Source organism: Bombina bombina, chromosome 3 (assembly GCF_027579735.1).
Source record: "Bombina bombina isolate aBomBom1 chromosome 3, aBomBom1.pri, whole genome shotgun sequence".
Classification (NCBI taxonomy): Eukaryota; Metazoa; Chordata; class Amphibia; order Anura; family Bombinatoridae; genus Bombina; species Bombina bombina.
Window position 1 is genome coordinate 1,306,989 of NC_069501.1, and position 18,694 is coordinate 1,325,682.

Below are 18,694 nucleotides of genomic sequence, written 5' to 3' on the forward strand. Positions count from 1 at the left end.
TAGGACACAGGAAAGTTTGAGAAGGGTGAAGATGCAAGTGGAAGGGTTTTGTATGGGTTGTGGTTTTAACTTTAATTGGGCTAAGTGTCAGTGTAAGTTCTTTGGTGTTTGCAGTGAGAAAGATTTGTGTGGTTGGCCAGTTGTTGAGGATTTTGTGGAGGTCTTAGGTATTAAGTTTAGTGATAATTTGAAAGGGAATGAGAGTTGGCAGGATATTTGTGAGAAAGTGAAGATTGATTTTTGGAGTCTGAGAATTTAGAAGGTACTAGTTATTAAAGCTGTTTTAATTCCTATTTTATTATATGTATTTAATGTTTTTTCCTGTTCCAGAGAGTGTTTTAAGAAAAGTGGTAAGATTAATTTTTTTCTTCTTTTGGAGTTCGAAGATGGAAAAATTGAAGAGGGATAATATTGTGAGAAGTTTGAAGAATGGAGGTAAGAATTTGACTGATATTGATGTGTTTTTGTCTGGGAAATATGTGAGTGCATGTGTGGTTTTGTGTGGGAAGGATACTTTGGGAGGTTGTATGATAAGATATGTTGCTTGGAATGTGTTAAGGCGCTTGAGATTGTGTGAAAGAGATAATAGGAGGCCGGTATGTTTTGATGTACCGTGGTTTTATGGAAAGATTGAAAAGTATGTGAGAAGTTTGAAGTTAGAGAATGTGTCAAAAGAAGAGTGGTGTGTGAGTAAGCAGTTCATGAAAGTTCTTGCAGGAAGAGAGAAAGTGGTTTTGGTTGTTTTTTTTTGTCTGAGGAAGAATGTGTGGAGGTCTGGAAGAATGTGAGTGGGAAAGTTTAGTTAATAGGCAGAAAGATGTGGCATGGATGTCTGTGCATGGTAAGAGAGGCTTAGTAAATAGTGAATGTTGTCCTAGGGATGAGTGTAATAGGATTGAGAATGTTGTGCATGTCTTGTGGGACTGTTTGTATGCTAGGGAAGTTTGGAAAGGTATGACTAAGTTGATTGCTGGTTTGACTGGTGTTCAGTTGTTCACTTATGAGATGTTGTATGGGATGTGTGATGTGGATCCTGTAAGAAAAAGAGTGTTATGGTTGATTATGAATTGTGTGAAAGAGTCTTTGTGGGATGCTAGAAATGTATGGGTGTTTAAGAAGCATAAGATGAAGGTGAGATAATGTTTAGGCTTGATCCGTGGAAGGTTATTTATGTATTTCTGTTTTGATAGAAAACATGGCAAGATAGACTCTGAAGGTGTCTGGAAGACAAATAAATGAAAAAAGTGGTGTATATAGTATTTTTTTTTTGATGATGATTTTTTATTTGTATGGTTTGGGATAGCTGAGGGACTTTGTTAGGGGTGTGTTAGGTTTAGTGGGGTTTGGTGTTAGGGTTTAGTATGAGGGACAGGTTTAGGATAAGTTTTGAGGGAAAGTTTTAGGGTTCTGATGTATTTTATTTTTGTTTTGTTTTTTTGTTTTTTAAAGTTTTTAGTTGATTATGTTTTTTTTCTTCTTTTATCAGATCTGTTTTGGATTGGAATGAATGAATAGCACGAGGGACATGTTTGGGAGATTGTTGGGGTTCAGTGGGATGGGTGATGGTGAGGGAGAGATGTATTTTTTTTTTAGGGTTGGTTTTAGTTATGTGTGTTTTTTTAATAATGATTTCTTGTTTTTGTAATAAAGTTTAATTTATGTTATTATGATGCAATGAGTTGTGAATTGCATGATGGGTATTTTTTATGTAATTTTGTATTATTAATGACTAGTAAATTATATGTTGATTTTTTTTTTTTTTTTTATTATGTTGCTAATATTATGTAATGTTATGAAGTTTTTTTTTGTTGCTTTATATTTTTTGTTATTATGTAATGATGTGTTAATTACATTATGATTGTTTAGTTGTTTTAGTGACAGAGATTTTGCTAGGCTTATTACATTTTATAATTATGTTTTTTTGTGTAGTCAGGATTTTGGAAAGATAGGTTATTTCAATGTCAATTTTATTAATTCTAGCCAGTGTTTGAATGTCAGGAACAGGTATACTGAGCATAAGACATATAAAATTATGCAGGGACTTTCTGTTGAGTTTAGTTATAGGAAGGAAAAAAATACCCCTTGTAATTCATATGTTTAATCCATATGTTCCTACGGATGATATTTGTAATTACCTATTGCGTTATTGTTCCAAGATAACTTTTGTTAAAAAATTGGTTAATACTCAGGGTATCTGGAATGTTAAACGTCTGTTCTTTGTGAAGTTTATTAAGGATGATACTTGTTATACTGGAATGAGGAATCCCCCTATTAATGTGTCCATTTGCCCAAATAAGGGTAGGGCTTTTTATAGAGGGCAGGCAGATTTTTGCAGGAAATGTTTAAGCTATGGGCATAGGATGGAGAACTGCAAACAAACTATATGTACTAAATGTGTTAAGGGAGATCATAGTACTAGGGAATGAATGTTTATTTAAGAAATGTGACTTATGTAATTCTGTCTCTCATCTTTTTAACGAATGTCCTCTGAGGGGAAAGTCATTTGCTTCTGTTGTCCAACAACATCTAGATGACTCTGGAGACCCCATATTAATGAGGAGTAAATAGGCTTCTTGTGGCTGAGGTTTTTGAAGGACCTAGCACATCTAATGAAGCTGCTTAAGTTGATGTTATACCTGATGTTGAGTCTGGTGGTACTCCACTTATCTCTTCCTTTTCGCATACAGATCCTGAGGCTCAACCTAAGCCAAAGAGGAGTAAGAAGAACTCTCAAAAAAAAGAAAACTTCCTCTCAGAAGAACAGTGAATCGGCTCAGCAGGAGGGTGGTGTCTGTGTTCCAGCCGAGTCCTTGTCATCATCTAAGGACCAAGAAGTTGGTAACATTCGTTCTGTGTCTCGTTCTGAAGAAAAGAATGTGCGTGTTTCTTCCCCTTTAGATGAGTCTGGCATTTCATGTGCTCAGAGGCAACTGGAACAGAGTGGAGACGTGACTACGGAGGAGGCTTGTGCAGAAGTGGGAGTGTCGTCCGAGGTCATCATCCTGTCGTAGCCTGAGCCAGAGAATCCTTCCATGGATACAAGTGAGAGCAATAAAAGGACTCTGGATGATAAAGGGGAAAGTGAGCCTGTGCTGAAGAAAAAGCTGGACGCTGAGTCTGAGGTACTAACTTAATTTTCCTCTTGTGAAGCTATAAGAGGGACTGATAACATTGAGAGTTACTCCTTATCTGTTAGCCTCAGTGTGGGAGAATCTGATTCCTCAGTTTCTTCTACAGGAGGAGTTCTTAGGAAGACAAGGATCAGTGAAGTGAGTGGAGCTGAATCCAGATCATAATGGAGTTAAAGGTTTTATCTTTTAATGTGCGTGCTATAAAGACTCAGGCACGCATAGCAGCTTTGTTGGCCTATCTGGCTACTTTAAGTGTGCATGTAATTTGTTTACAAGAATGTGCTTTGCCTTTCAGTCCAGGCTACAGTGAGTATCAGAAAGAATGGAAGTATGGTCCTTCACTGTGGTCTGGAGGAAACGATTGTAAGTCAGCAGGTGTCGCTATTTTATTTAGAACGCAAGATTGTAAGGTTTTAAACCAGACTGAAATCCTTCCTGGGCGAGCGTTGTCTGTTAGGGCTGTAGTGCATGATATTCCAGTTAATATTGTTAACGTGTATGCCTCTCCTTATAAACAGGATCGTATTGAACTTTTTCAAACTTTACGCTTTTTTTTTTGCCAGGTCCTGATCCTGTGATCTTCACTGGACATTTCAATACGGTTCTTCAAGCTGAGGGGAGGAAGAGGGGTGATGGAGCGGTCAATGTCACCTCTAGGCTCCTTAATGATATAGTGTCCGATCTGAGTCTGACTGATGTATGGAGCAAAGTGAACCCACGAGATCCAGGTTACACGTGGGGGAGAACAGATACACAGTCCAGAATTGATTTTATTTTTTGTTCTCCCTTTTTTTCAGTCCAACAGGCAACGCTTCTAGAAAATGTGTTTTCGGACCATAAGGTATTGTGTTCCACCCTGCAAGTACAGGGTGAAAACAGAGGTAAGGGTGTGTGGAAGCTAAACACGTCTCTTTTGTATGATAAAACTGTTATTGAGAGTTTCTGTAAAATGTATAGAAGTTTAGTCTACCTTTAGAAACATTTTTCTTCATCTGTTTATTGGTGGTGTATGGTGAAACGAGAAATCACATTTTCTCTTGTTAAGTGTATCCAGTCCACGGATCATCCATTACTTGTGGGATATTCTCCTTCCCAACAGGAAGTTGCAGGAGGATCACCCACAGCAGAGCTGCTATATAGCTCCTCCCCTCACTGCCATATCCAGTTATTCTCTTGCAACTCTCAACAAAGATGGAGGTCGTAAGAGGACTGTGGTGTTTTATACTTAGTTTATTTCTTCAATGAAAAGTTTGTTATTTTTAAATGGTACCGGAGTGTACTGTTTATCTCAGGCAGTATTTAGAAGAAGAATCTGCCTGCGTTTTTCTATGATCTTAGCAGAAGTAACTAAGATCCTTTGCTGTTCTCACATATTCTGAGGAGTGATGTAACTTCAGAGGGGGAATGGCTTGCAGGTTTTCCTGCAATAAGGTATGTGCAGTTAAATTATTTTTCTAGGGATGGAATTTGCTAGAAAATGCTGCTGATACTGAAGTAATGTAAGTAAAGCCTTAAATGCAGTGATAGTGACTGGTATCAGGCTTATTAATAGAGATACATACTCTTATAAAAGTGTATTTTAAAACGTTTGCTGGCATGTTTAATCGTTTTTTAAATATGTTTGGTGATAAAACTTATTGGGGCCTAGTTTTTTCCACATGGCTGGCTTGAATTTTGCCTAGAAACAGTTCCCTGAGGCTTCCCACTGTTGTAATATGAGTGGGAGGGGCCTATTTTGGCGTTTTTTTGCACAGCAAAAATTACAGACACAGACATCCAGCTTCTTCCTGCATGATCCAGGACTTCTCTGAAGGGCTCAAAAGGCTTCAAATGCTGTGGCAGTTGTTGTGACTGTTTAAAAAACGTTTTTGTCATTTGTTATTCCGTTTTTGGTATTAAGGGGTTAATCATCCATTTGCAAGTGGGTGCAATGCTCTGCTAACTTATTACATACACTGTAAAAATTTCGTTAGTGTAACTGCATTTTTTCACTGTTATTTCAAAATTTGGGAAAATTTGTGTTTCTTAAAGGCGCAGTAACGTTTTTTATATTGCTTGTAAACTTGTTTTAAAGTGTTTTCCAAGCTTGCTAGTCTCATTGCTAGTCTGTTTAAACATGTCTGACACAGAGGAACCTACTTGTTCATTATGTTTGAAAGCCATGGTGGAGCCCCATAGGAGAATGTGTACTAAATGTATTGATTTCACCTTAAACAGTAAAGATCAGTCTTTTTCTATAAAAGAATTATCACCAGAGGGTTCTGTCGAGGGGGAAGTTATGCCGACTAACTCTCCCCACGTGTCAGACCCTTCGCCTCCCACTCAGGGGACGCACGCTAATATGGCGCCAATTACATTAGGGACGCCCATAGCGATTACCTTGCAGGACATGGCTGCAATCATGAATAATACCCTGTCAGAGGCATTATCTAGATTGCCTGAATTAAGAGGCAAGCGCGATAGCTCTGGGGTTAGGCGAGATACAGTGCGCGCAAATGCTGTTAGAGCCATATCTGATACTGCGTCACAGTATGCAGAACATGAGGACAGAGAGCTTCAGTCTGTGGGTGACATCTCTGACTCGGGGAAACCTGATTCAGAGATTTATAATTTTAAATTTAAGCTTGAGAACCTCCGTGTATTGCTTGGGAAGGTATTAGCTGCTCTGAATGACTGTAACACAGTTGCAATTCCAGAGAAATTGTGTAGGCTGGATAGATACTATGCGGTGCCGGTGTGTACTGACGTTTTTCCTATACCTAAAAGGCTTACAGAAATTATTAGCAAGGAGTGGGATAGACCCGGTGTGCCCTTTTCCCCACCTCCTATATTTAGAAAAATGTTTCCAATAGACGCCACTACACGGGACTTATAGCAGACGGTCCCTAAGGTGGAGGGAGCAGTTTCTACTTTAGCAAAGCGTACCACTATCCCGGTTGAGGACAGTTGTGCTTTTTCAGATCCAATGGATAAAAAATTGGAGGGTTACCTTAAGAACATGTTTATTCATCAAGGTTTTATTTTACAGCCCCTTGCATGCATTGCGCCTGTCACTGCTGCGGCGGCATTCTGGTTTGAGGCCCTGGAAGAGGCCATCCAGACAGCTCCATTGAATGAAATTATTGACAAGCTTAGAACGCTTAAGCTAGCTAACTCATTTGTTTCTGATGCCATTGTTCATTTGACTAAACTAACGGCTAAGAATTCCGGACTCGCCATCCAGGCGCGTAGGGCGCTATGGCTTAAATCCTGGTCAGCTGACGTGACTTTAAAGTCTAAATTACTCAACATTCCTTTCAAGGGGCAGACCTTATTTGGGCCTGGCTTGAAGGAAATTATTGCTGACATTACTGGAGGCACGGTTCATACCCTTCCTCAGGACAGGGCCAAATCAAAGGCCAAACAGTCTAATTTTCGTGCCTTTCGAAATTTCAAGGCAGGAGCAGCATCAACTTCCTCTGCTTCAAAACAAGAGGGAACTGTTGCTCATTCCAGACAGGCCTGGAAACCTAACCAGTCCTGGAACAAGGGCAAGCAGGCCAGAAAGCCTGCTGCTGCCCCCAAGACAGCATGAAGGAACGGCCCCCTATCCGGAAACGGATCTAGTGGGGGGGCAGACTTTCTCTCTTCGCCCAGACGTGGGCAAGAGATGTTCAGGATCCCTGGGCGTTGGAGATCATATCTCAGGGATATCTTCTGGACTTCAAAGCTTCTCCTCCACAAGGGAGATTTCATCTTTCAAGGTTATCAGCAAACCAGATAAAGAAAGAGGCATTCCTAAGCTGTGTGCAAGACCTCCTAGTAATGGGAGTGATCCATCCAGTTCCGCGGACGGAACAAGGACAGGGATTTTATTCAAATCTGTTTGTGGTTCCCAAGAAAGAGGGAACCTTCAGACCAATCTTGGATCTAAAGATCTTAAACAAATTCCTCAGAGTTCCATCATTCAAAATGGAAACTATTTGGACCATCCTACCCATGATCCAAGAGGGTCAGTACATGACCACAGTGGACTTAAAGGATGCCTACCTTCACATACCGATTCACAAAGATCATCATCGGTTCCTAAGGTTTGCCTTTCTAGACAGGCATTACCAATTTGTAGCTCTTCCCTTCAGGTTGGCCACTGCCCCGATAATTTTTACAAAGGTTCTGGGCTCACTTCTGGCGGTTCTAAGACCGCGAGGCATAGCAGTGGCTCCGTATCTAGACGACATCCTGATACAGACGTCAGGCTTTAAAATTGCCAAGTCTCATACAGAGATAGTTCTGGCATTTCTGAGGTCGCATGGGTGGAAAGTGAACGTGGAAAAGAGTTCTCTATCACCACTCACAAGAGTTTCCTTCCTAGGGACTCTTATAGATTCTGTAGAGATGAAAATTTACCTGACGGAGTCCAGGTTATCAAAACTTCTAAATGCTTGCCGTGTCCTTCATTCCATTCCACGCCCGTCAGTGGCTCAGTGCATGGAAGTAATCGGCTTAATGGTAGCGGCAATGGACATAGTGCCATTTGCGCGCCTGCATCTCAGACCGCTGCAATTATGCATGCTAAGTCAGTGGAATGGGGATTACTCAGATTTGTCCCCTCTACTAAATCTGGATCAAGAGACCAGAGATTCTCTTCTCTGGTGGCTTTCTCTGGTCCATCTGTCCAAGGGTATGACCTTTCGCAGGCCAGATTGGACGATTGTAACAACAGATGCCAGCCTTCTAGGTTGGGGCGCAGTCTGGAACTCCCTGAAGGCTCAGAGATCGTGGACTCAGGACGAGAAACTCCTCCCAATAAATATTCTGGAGTTAAGAGCAATATTCAAGGCTCTTCTAGTTTGGCCTCAGCAACACTGAGGTTCATCAGATTTCAGTCGGACAACATCACGACTGTGGCTTACATCAACCATCAAGGGGGAACCAGGAGTTCCCTAGCGATGTTAGAAGTCTCAAAGATAATTCGCTTGGCAGAGTCTCACTCTTGCCACCTGTCAGCGATCCACATCCCAGGCGTAGAGAACTGGGAGGCGGATTTTCTAAGTCGTCAGACTTTTCATCCGGGGGAGTGGGAACTCCATCCGGAGGTGTTTGCTCAACTGGTCCATCGTTGGGGCAAACCAGAACTGGATCTCATGGCGTCTCGCCAGAACGCCAAGCTTCCTTGTTACGGATCCAGGTCCAGGGACCCGGGAGCAACGCTGATAGATGCTCTAGCAGCTCCTTGGTTCTTCAACCTGGCCTATGTGTTTCCACCGTTTCCTCTGCTCCCTCGACTGATTGCCAAAATCAAACAGGAGAGAGCATCGGTGATTCTGATAGCGCCTGCGTGGCCACGCAGGACCTGGTATGCAGACCTAGTGGATATGTCATCTTTTCCACCATGGACTCTGCCTCTGAGGCAGGACCTTCTAATACAAGGTCCTTTCAATCATCCAAATCTAATTTCTCTGAGACTGACTGCATGGAGATTGAACGCTTGATTCTATCAAGGCGTGGCTTCTCCGAGTCAGTCATTGATACCTTAATACAGGCTCGGAAGCCTGTCACCAGGAAAATCTACCATAAGATATGGCGTAAATATCTTTATTGGTGTGAATCCAAGAGTTACTCATGGAGTAAGGTTAGGATTCCTAGGATATTGTCCTTTCTCCAAGAGGGTTTGGACAAAGGTTTATCAGCTAGTTCTTTAAAAGGACAGATCTCTGCTCTGTCTATTCTTTTGCACAAGCTTCTGGCAGAAGTTCCAGACGTCCAGGCATTTTGTCAGGCTTTGGTTAGGATTAAGCCTGTGTTTAAAACTGTTGCTCCCCTGTGGAGCTTAAACTTGGTTCTTAAAGTTCTTCAGGGAGTTCCGTTTGAACCCCTTCATTCCATTGATATTAAACTTTTATCTTGGAAAGTTCTGTTTTTGATGGCTATTTCCTCGGCTCAAAGAGTCTCTGAGTTATCTGCCTTACATTGTGATACTCCTTATCTGATTTTTCATTCAGACAAGGTAGTTTCTGTGTACCAAACCTGGGTTTTTACCTAAGGTGGTTTCTAACAGGAATATCAATCAAGAGATTGTTGTTCCATCATTGTGTCCTAATCCTTCTTCAAAGAAGGAACGTCTTTTGCATAATCTGGACGTAGTCCGTGCCTTGAAGTTTTACTTACAGGCTACTAAAGATTTTCGTCAAACATCTGCCCTGTTTGTTGTTTACTCTGGACAGAGGAGAGGTCAAAAAGCTTCGGCAACCTCTCTCTCCTTTTGGCTTCGGAGCATAATACGCTTAGCCTATGAGACTGCTGGACAGCAGCCCCCTGAAAGGATTACAGCTCATTCTACTAGAGCTGTGGCTTCCACCTGGGCCTTTAAAAATGAGGCCTCTGTTGAACAGATTTGCAAGGCTTCGACTTGGTCTTCGCTTCACACCTTTTCAAAATTTTACAAATTTGACACTTTTGCTTCTTCAGAGGCTGTTTTTGGGAGAAAGGTTCTACAGGCAGTGGTTCCTTCCTTTTAAGTTCCTGCCTTGTCCCTCCCATCATCCGTGTACTTTAGCTTTGGTATTGGTATCCCACAAGTAATGGATGATCCGTGGACTGGATACACTTAACAAGAGAAAACATAATTTATGCTTACCTGATAAATTTATTTCTCTTGTAGTGTATCCAGTCCACGGCCCGCCCTGTCCTTTTAAGGCAAGTCTAAATTTTAATTAAACTACAGTCACCACTGCACCCTATGGTTTCTCCTTTCTCGTCTTGTTTCGGTCGAATGACTGGATATGGCAGTGAGGGGAGGAGCTATATAGCAGCTCTGCTGTGGGTGATCCTCTTGCAACTTCCTGTTGGGAAGGAGAATATCCCACAAGTAATTGATGATCCGTAGACTGGATACACTACAAGATAAATAAATTTATCAGGTAAGCATAAATTATGTTTTTCTTTGACAAATGGGGTAATAAAAAAAAACAAGAAGAAAAGGAAGTTTATACTGTACTACAAAATAAACTTCAATGGTTGTATAGGTTGAAAGCCAATGTTGTTATGGTAGATGATGAAGTTGCACAAACTAAACTTCAGATAACTAAAAAAAATTGAGGATGTAGGGAAAAAAATAATCTTTACTGCTCGAGTTAAGATCTTTGAGGATAATGAAAAATGCACAAGGTATTTTTTTAATAAGCCTTATCAGAAAACAAATATTAGTTGTTTAGAAGAGGATGGTGTTAATGTCTCTACAACTAATGGTATGCTTAAGATTGCCTGTACATTTTATTCACATCTGTATGCTGGTAAAGATCTTGATGAGTCTGTTAAAAATGATTTTTTACAATCTGTGACTGATAAACTCCCTGATGCAGAAACTAATCTTTTTAAGTACTTCCCTTTCAGAAGCTGAGTTAAAGAGAGTTATAGATGAAAGTGCCAACAGTAAGTCCCCAGGTCTAGATGGTCTCCCATATGAATTTTATAAAGTTTTTTGGGGGGTCATTAAGGATGACCTTTTGGAAGTTTTAAATTTGGTTTTATGTAAGGGGGATTTTCCTGAGTCCTTCACTAAAGGTACTATTGTTCTACTTTATAAAAAGGGTCCCAGAGAAAACATCAGAAACTGGAGACCAATCACATTACTCAACTGTGATTACAAGCTTCTGACCAAGATCTTTGCTAATAGGGTTAAAAACATTATTCATTTTGTTGTAAATAAAGAACAATCTTGTGCAGTGCCCGGAAGGTCTATTTATGATGGTCTGTATTTGTTACGCGACACCTTGCTGTATGTAGCCGATAGGAAAGTGCCTTTGGCGCTTCTCAGCTTACACTTTGAAAAAGCTTATGACTCTATTTCTCATGATTTTCTTTTTTCTGTATTACATAAAATGGGGTTTCCAGAAGGTTTTATAGATCATATTAGACTTTTATATCAGAATAGACAAGTAATATTCAGATTAATGGGTACTGTAGTGAAGCATTTTCAGTTAGTTCAGGTGTGAGGCTGCCCTTTGTCTCCGGTCCTTTTTATCTGCGCTATTGAGCCTTTGTTATGTAAGATCAGGCAGGATAAGGTAGTCTGTGGTGTGTTTGTGCCGGGGACAAAGGGACAGCAAGCCAAGTGTGTAGCATACATGGATGATGTTAATGTTTTATGTACTTCTTATGCCTCTATTCACAGGACACTGTTCTGGGTGAGGTTATTCTCTTTAACATCTGCCCTGACTGTTAATTTCCAGAAAAGTGCCTGTCTTATACTGGGTGATTGGAAAGATGATTTGCCATGTCAAGTCCAGGTTAAGTATGATGGTATGAAGGTTTTGGGGATTTGGTTTGATCGTGAACTAAAGGGTACAGAGAATTGGTCAAACATTTGTCAAAAAATTTAAACTAAAGTATCCTTTTGGAAATTACGTGACCTGACTATGGAAGGGAAAGTTTTAGTGATCAAAGCAGTTTTGTTGCCCCTTATTCTTTTTGGCTGTTTAGTATTTCCCCCAAATGAGTTGTGGCTAAAAAGGATGAAAAAACCTTTGTTTTTATTCTTTTGGAGTTCTAAAATGGATAAGCTTAGCCGGGACAAACTGTGCAGGAAGAAGGAGTTAGGAGGCAAGGATGTTCCTGACTTGGCCAAATTTATTTTTTCTTAAAGGTTTTAGCATATATGGTCCAAACTGTCAATTATCAAACTAAGGCTGCTGCTTTTTTTGAGGTTTTTCCTTGGCCAATTATTCCATAAAAATAAATGGCTTCAGATGTCTCATACCATTCCATATGCTTTTATGCTACCTAAGTTTTTTTCAGTTCTGCCAAAAATAATAGCTCAGTATAAATTGCAAAATGTGTCTGTTGATGTCATGAGGAACCAAAAGAAGTTAAGAGTTTGTTTGCAATAATATGATTGTTTTACCAGTTAACCGTTTTTTTTTTTTTAACAGCTATGTAAACTGATATGGAAAAATGTATCTAACAAATCTCTGTCTAATCCCCAGAAAAATTTAGCCTGGATGGCCGTACATGTTTGTGTTCCAACTCGATCTTTCCAGTACTGTCGAAGAGTGGTGGGGTTGAGTATGTGTATCATCTCTTTTGGGGTTGTAATTTTGCAAAACATGTTTGGTCTAAGTTTTTTCCGTTGATTGGGGATTTGTGTGGCATACAACTGGTTAATTATGATATGATCCTGTTTGGAAAAGGGCTTTCTTTAACTGTGGAAAACCAGTGTATGGCATGGCAGATCATCAATTGTGTTAAAGAGTCTCTGTGGAAGTTTAGGAATATCCTACTTTTTATCAGTGGCTGACTATGTAGGTCTTACTTTGAGTTCTGTATATATTTATTTTTTAGTTGATAAATGTATGACGAACAAAAAGCTTTAATTAAATGGAAACCTGAATTATGGGTTGGTCGTGTTATGTTATGATTATTGCCTAATTTGTTTTTCTCGCTTTTTCAGATCCTCAAGTCAAGAGGTAGAGAAGAAGGCTAGTGACAGGGACAGATGAAGAGGAAGAGTCGGAGGGATAGTTTTTGTTTCTTGTAAGGGATTGTGTTTTAGGGATATTTTTTTTTTGAGGGAAATTTAGGTTTTTTTAGTTAGGGAAAGTTTATTTGTTTTTTCTTGTGTAATTTTGTTGGAATTGATGTTTCTTTTTATTGTTTTGTATTGTATTTTACTTTACTGTATTGTATTTTACTTTACTGTATTGTATTTGAATTTAATGACTTTATGTAACACTCTATACTGTTTTTAACGGTATATATGGATATTTTCAATAAAAAGATAATCTGTTATTATCCATTTAATATCTGATATGTCCCTTTATCTGGGGACCAAATATAAAATGGATTTTTGGAACAGGGAGATGGAAGAAGAGCTTGCTCTGTCCACTCCACGCATTGACCTGGTATTGCAATACTCCTCTCTTTTGCTGTGTGACAAAAATAGAATCAGAACAACGACCGCAACAACAACAGCAAGCTTTAGCTGCAGAGCTTTGGAAAGCCTCAGCAACAAGCTGCCTGCATTCTTTTTTTGCCTTGCATTCTTTTCTTGCTTGTGTTTTGTCTGTGCGCACAGCTTTCTTTTGGACTCGTTAACCCCTTGTGTGCTGACCAAAAAGTTTAGAAAAAGGCTGTTCTAGGAGAGGCAACGTCTTTGCTCTAATTTGTTTTTCAATCTTCATTTGATTATGATTACTTCCCAAATGTATTTATTGATGTGTTAATTCATTTATTTATTCATGTGTTTATTAATTTTGTGACATTCTTTTTTCTTGTATCTATCTATCTATCTATCTATCTATCTATCCTTCTTGGCAGACAATAAAAGTCTTTAGAGATGCCAATGTTGTCCATGTGTTTCTTTCTCCACCTGGTGCCTGGACAGGGAACTAAAAAATGAGTTGAGCCTGCTTGCCTGGTAGCTAGGACGCTAGGTAGGCCCAGAAGATCCAGTAGTAGCTAGGTACAATCAGCATCAGTCAGGTGCTTTCACGTCTCTCTGTCTCCGGAGTGCAGCAGCGGGCGTGTATGTTTGCGGGGGGAAGGAGGGGGCAGTTTTCAGGAGGAGGAGCCATGCAAATTGGAGAGCAGCTAGCTGTCCAGTTAGGCAGCAGGTAGGAGATGCAGCAGCAAGCAGGGGGTCTTCCCTGGCCAGTAAACTGGCTGAGGCTACTAGTTGTTGTCTTTTTTGGGCCTAGACTAGAACCAAGCCTGGGGCTGCTGCTGCTTGAAATTTTCCTCAAAGAGATTTTGTCGGCAATGGTGTGCGGCTCTCCGAGGCAGAGGGAGTGCTTTGGGCGTGCGGCGTCCCAGACAAGAGAGTTGCGGTTATCGCTTCTCGACCTTTTGGCCTAAGATCAAGTGTCTTGGGTCAATTGGTGTGTTACTGAGTACCTGTCCCTCGGCCTTGGGCTCTTCCCCTTGTGGGTTGGGTCCATGCTGCTATTGGGGGTACAGCATTCCCTGCAGTTGGAGTGAAGTGTTTGCTATTCCTGGACGGTTAACACTTACGGGGGCGATCACAATGGCTCAAGTTGCGCCAGAGATAAAAAATACAGTTAGGCTGTATGTTGCTGAGGAGAGGAAGGCTACTGTTGGATTGCTACACATCCAGAACTTTGTTTTGGAGAAGATTTTGGGTATGCCACGTCCAAGCATCTTTTGTATCCAGCCTTTTTTTTTTCCTTTTTTTTTGAGTTATAAACATCAACAGAAAATATAAACAAAAACAAACTCATACAATTATATTGATTCTCATAAGTTTAACCGAACATATATTCTAGCATCTAATATATATATCCATACTCTTATGTACCTGAACTTATTTTAAGGTCCATCTTTACTGCCTCTATTTCAGATTCAGCCAGAAAAAAACAAAAAATATATCTACGAGATTTGATCAACATCTTCAGAGTCTTTGAAGTACATTGCTTTGTCAAATAATTATATTCCATAAGGGCAAAATAATAAAAGAAAAAGGCACAGAAAACAAACATGTACAAGCAACCATAAGACTTATTAAACATTCTGTTTTTAACTCAACCTGAGTTTATCCGTGTGACTGTGATCCTTAGTCTTTTTAAGCATAATCTTGTTCCTTTCCCATATTCCATTTATTGTATTCTCATTATATCGGCATGTTCTTATATCTGTCGGACCTGAGACTTAAATCTATTTCTTCCAAGGTGACCCAAAGCAAAGTGAGTGGGTGGGGCAGGGGTTAAATACAGGGGGGGGGGAAACACAAAGGGGGGGGGGGGAATTCAGAGAAATGCCCAGCATGTATTTTTTGTAATACATATTCTGTTTTATTCAAAGGTCTAATTAATTCCATTTGAGCATTATTGGGCAATGAGTTAAAAAGAAGGAGCCATTTCTTAAAGAATAATTTTAATTGAGAACTAGAGTGTTGTTGAGTCATATATTGTTCCATTGTACATTGTACACAAATATTGTTTTTAACGTGAGCTAATTTTGGCGGATAGGTCGATTTCCATTTTTTTAAGATTAAATTCCTAACCACTAATATAATTGTATTAATCAGATCATAGTTTGTATGCTGCTCAGAGTACTTAACTAGGAAGAAAACTTGGTGTTCTTTAATTTCTTCAATTAAAATCTCCACAGTAAAATGTTGTAATTTAAAACCCCTAATAATTTTGTCTAAAATAACATAATGCTTGGGTAGATTAAAAGCATACGGTCTATTTAAAAACAAAGTAACCCATTTATATTTTTTAAAAATAAAACCCGTGGCGTATTTGATAAAAAGGCTGGTCATGCAATCATCACTACGAAGAGCCATCTTTATATTAAATGCTAAAAACTTAAAAACATCTCTAAATCCAAGGCATTTTCCCCCCCATTTTCAGGCAATTTTTGAAGCTCCAATCTTTTGAAGCGTTCCATTTTGGCTCCCCAATAAGAAATAAAACATTCACGTATTAACCTTTTCATTCAAAGTGCTGGGGGAAATAAAACCATAGCTACGTATAAAATAATAGGTAAAATAACTTGTCGCACAACTAAAATCTTCCCTTCTAAAGTAAGCTTTCTGAATGTCCAGAACTGAATTTTTTTCTTAACTTTTGCAAGAATGAATAGGCGAAAGGGGACAACCTTGTTTGACGCCAGATTTAGTAAAAACCTCTTCAGATAAAAACCCATTCACCGACACTCTACTCACACAACCATCATACACACTTTTTATCTGATTTAGCATCCTCTCAGGCACACCCATCCTCTCTAAAACAGCAAATAAAAACTCATGCGACACTCTATCAAAAGCTTTTTCAAAATCAATACTAAAAAGAGCTAAGCTCTGGTCCCTATCTAAACAATAAAAAATTGTATCCCTAATAGTGCATAAAATCTCAGTTATACTCCTCCCAGGCACCGCACAGGCCTGACAGGGGGCTATAACTTTGGAAATGACGGTCTTAAGTCTAGATGCTAAAAGCTTTGTAAAAATTTTATAATCCGCATTTAAAAGTGTAATAGGATGCCAATTCTTAAGGGAATCTTTATCACCTTTTTTGTATATTAAGACCACAATGCCCTGCGTCCAAGACAACGGTAAAATATTAAAATTACTACACTTATTAAATAAAATCATAAAATCATCTTTTAAAACATCCCAAAAAGTAGAATAAAATTCAATAGGCAGACCATCATTTCCAGGGGTTTTCCCATTTAAAAAACTCTTAATAACACCTAAAATTTCATCACTACTAAAATCACTAGATAAAAAAGACTGATCATTAAAATTAAAAGAAGAATTCAACTGGCTTAAAAAATGCTCTTTTAAAGAATCATCAAGAGTTCTGCAATAAAATAAATCTGAATAAAACTTATGTACAACCCTCTTCATATCATTAATTTTACCCTCTCCCTCAATTTTATCCATAAAACTCTTATTGACCAATTTCTTAAAAAAATATCTAGAACATTTTTCATCTTCTTCCAAAACTTCTACTTTAGTATTAAAAATAATTTCTTTCCCCTTTTCTTCCAATTTTTTCTTAATTTCTTCTTTTAATTTTAAAATATCTTCATCTACGTTAAAACCATAAGAACGAGCCTGAAATAGTGCTTGAAGCCTAAAATTTAACTTAGCATAAAACTCCCTTTTTTCCCTAGCCTTCTGTTTGCCCATCCTAATAAAAAACTCCCGAATCTTAACCTTAACTCTATCCCACCATAAAACAATATCCTCATCCCCCCGACTAAAACTCCACTTCCTATACTGTGCAATAAAACGTTCCCTAATAAAATCATCCTTTAAAAGAGAAACATTCAACTTCCAGTACACAGACTTAGACATTTGTTCAGCAGGCATATCACACACACACTCCACAATCTTATGGTCAGAAAAAACATTCTCACTGACAACACACGACCTAGGAGTAAAAACCTTAGATAAAAATAAAAAATCAATACGGGGGGGCGTGTCTCTGGGCAGCACCTTGAGTGGTAGCAAAATTAGTAGCTCTGTGTGGATCACTGATATTTTGCCGATAGCCAGTGAAATAACTGATCATCCAGCCTTATTACCCTAATATACGGAATCTACAGGTCATTCTGAATGGGTAGATATAACTTTATACTTGTCTCCACCTTAGAAAAACTTCCATGAGCAGGCACCAGGTGGAGAAAGAAGCACATGGACAACATTGACAGCTCCAAAGACTTTTATTGTCTGCCAAGAAGGAGAGATAGATAGATAGATAGATAGATAGATAGAAAGAAAGAAAGATTTTGTAAACACATAGATATAAATCAAGGGATGGACACATCCAAATACATACAAAAGGATGAAACACATACATAAATAAATAAATGCATGATTAAATAATTTAATAAATAAATTCACATAGCAATACATAGATTTGTGCAGAAAGGCGCGTCACATGAAAAAGGAAACACAAAGGCTAACAAACACGTCGCCTCGCCAGGTAAATACCGTTCCCTGGGCTTTTTTGGCCCAGCACACAAGGGGTTAACAAGACTCCAAAAAGAAAGCAGGCAGGAAAGCTGCTCGTCGCTGAGGCTTTCTTCCAAAAATCTGCTGCTGCAGCAGCTCCTTTCGGCTTTTGGTTGTTGCATGGATGATGAGGAGGATCATTCTGTTTTTGTCACACTGCAAAAGAGAGGGGTGCACCGGTCCTGGAGGTACTGCAATACCAGGTCAATGCGTGGAGTGGACAGAGCAAGCTCTTCTTCCATCTCCCTGTTTCAAAAATCCATTTAATATATGGCACCCAGATAGGGCGCGTATCAGATATTAAACTGATAAGAACAGATTTTTTTTTTTATCTTTTATACAAAATGTTCACAAATATATACACAAGTTTAAAAACAGAATTAAAAGAAACATATTTACGTAATCATAAAATACAAAAACAAACAAATCACAATAAACTATCCCTTACTTTCCATTAATTTCCCTAAAAAACTCACCCTACTCATAAACTAAATCTGCCCCTCACAAAAAAAAACCCCATGACCCTACAAATAAACTACGATGTCCCTCCACGCTGTCCCTCAGAAAGAAAACTGCAATCAGGAAACAAACCTAAAAGAAAAGAAAAAAACATCAATGGAAAACTTAAATCACAATTTTATTATTCCAAAGATCAATTTTCCATAATAACTTGGCTTTAACATCATCCTGTTTTTTTTCCAACAAAAAGTAAGTATAGGCTGTACCTAGCGTTAAACCTACGCAATCGGACACAGAAAGGGACTCTCTCTTAAATATAAAAAAAAATTGGATAGATAGAAATAATGTCACAAAATGAACAGATTTTTTTTTTACTACTCAGTTAAGAGCTAAAGAAACCTCCATTTTTTATTCCACCAAAGGAGACTTTTATGCCTTAAAAACCATATGGAGAGCTTAGTCACATGATGGTGGTATATAGGAAAACATATAAATACTTTTAAAAAACTTAAAAAATATCAGAGCTTAATAAAAATATCCATAAAAACTGTCCCTCAGTATATCCCTCCAACTTTATCCCTCAATGCTGTCCCTCTCTTCACCAACCCCACTAAATGACCCTAAAACCTGTCCCTAAACACTTTCC

The 18,694-nt window shown here is 38.9% G+C and overlaps 2 non-coding genes across 2 annotated transcripts; one reads left to right on the forward strand and one right to left on the reverse strand.

Annotated features, from left to right (window-relative positions):
- Positions 1-12,860: 12,860 nt before the first annotated feature.
- Positions 12,861-13,046, forward strand: LOC128655068 (U2 spliceosomal RNA). Its single transcript, XR_008401643.1, has one exon. It is a non-coding gene; the product is annotated as a U2 spliceosomal RNA (small nuclear RNA).
- Positions 13,047-17,755: 4,709 nt separating this feature from the next.
- LOC128654956 (U2 spliceosomal RNA) lies at positions 17,756-17,937 on the reverse strand. The gene has a single exon (XR_008401587.1). It is a non-coding gene; the product is annotated as a U2 spliceosomal RNA (small nuclear RNA).
- Positions 17,938-18,694: the final 757 nt, after the last annotated feature.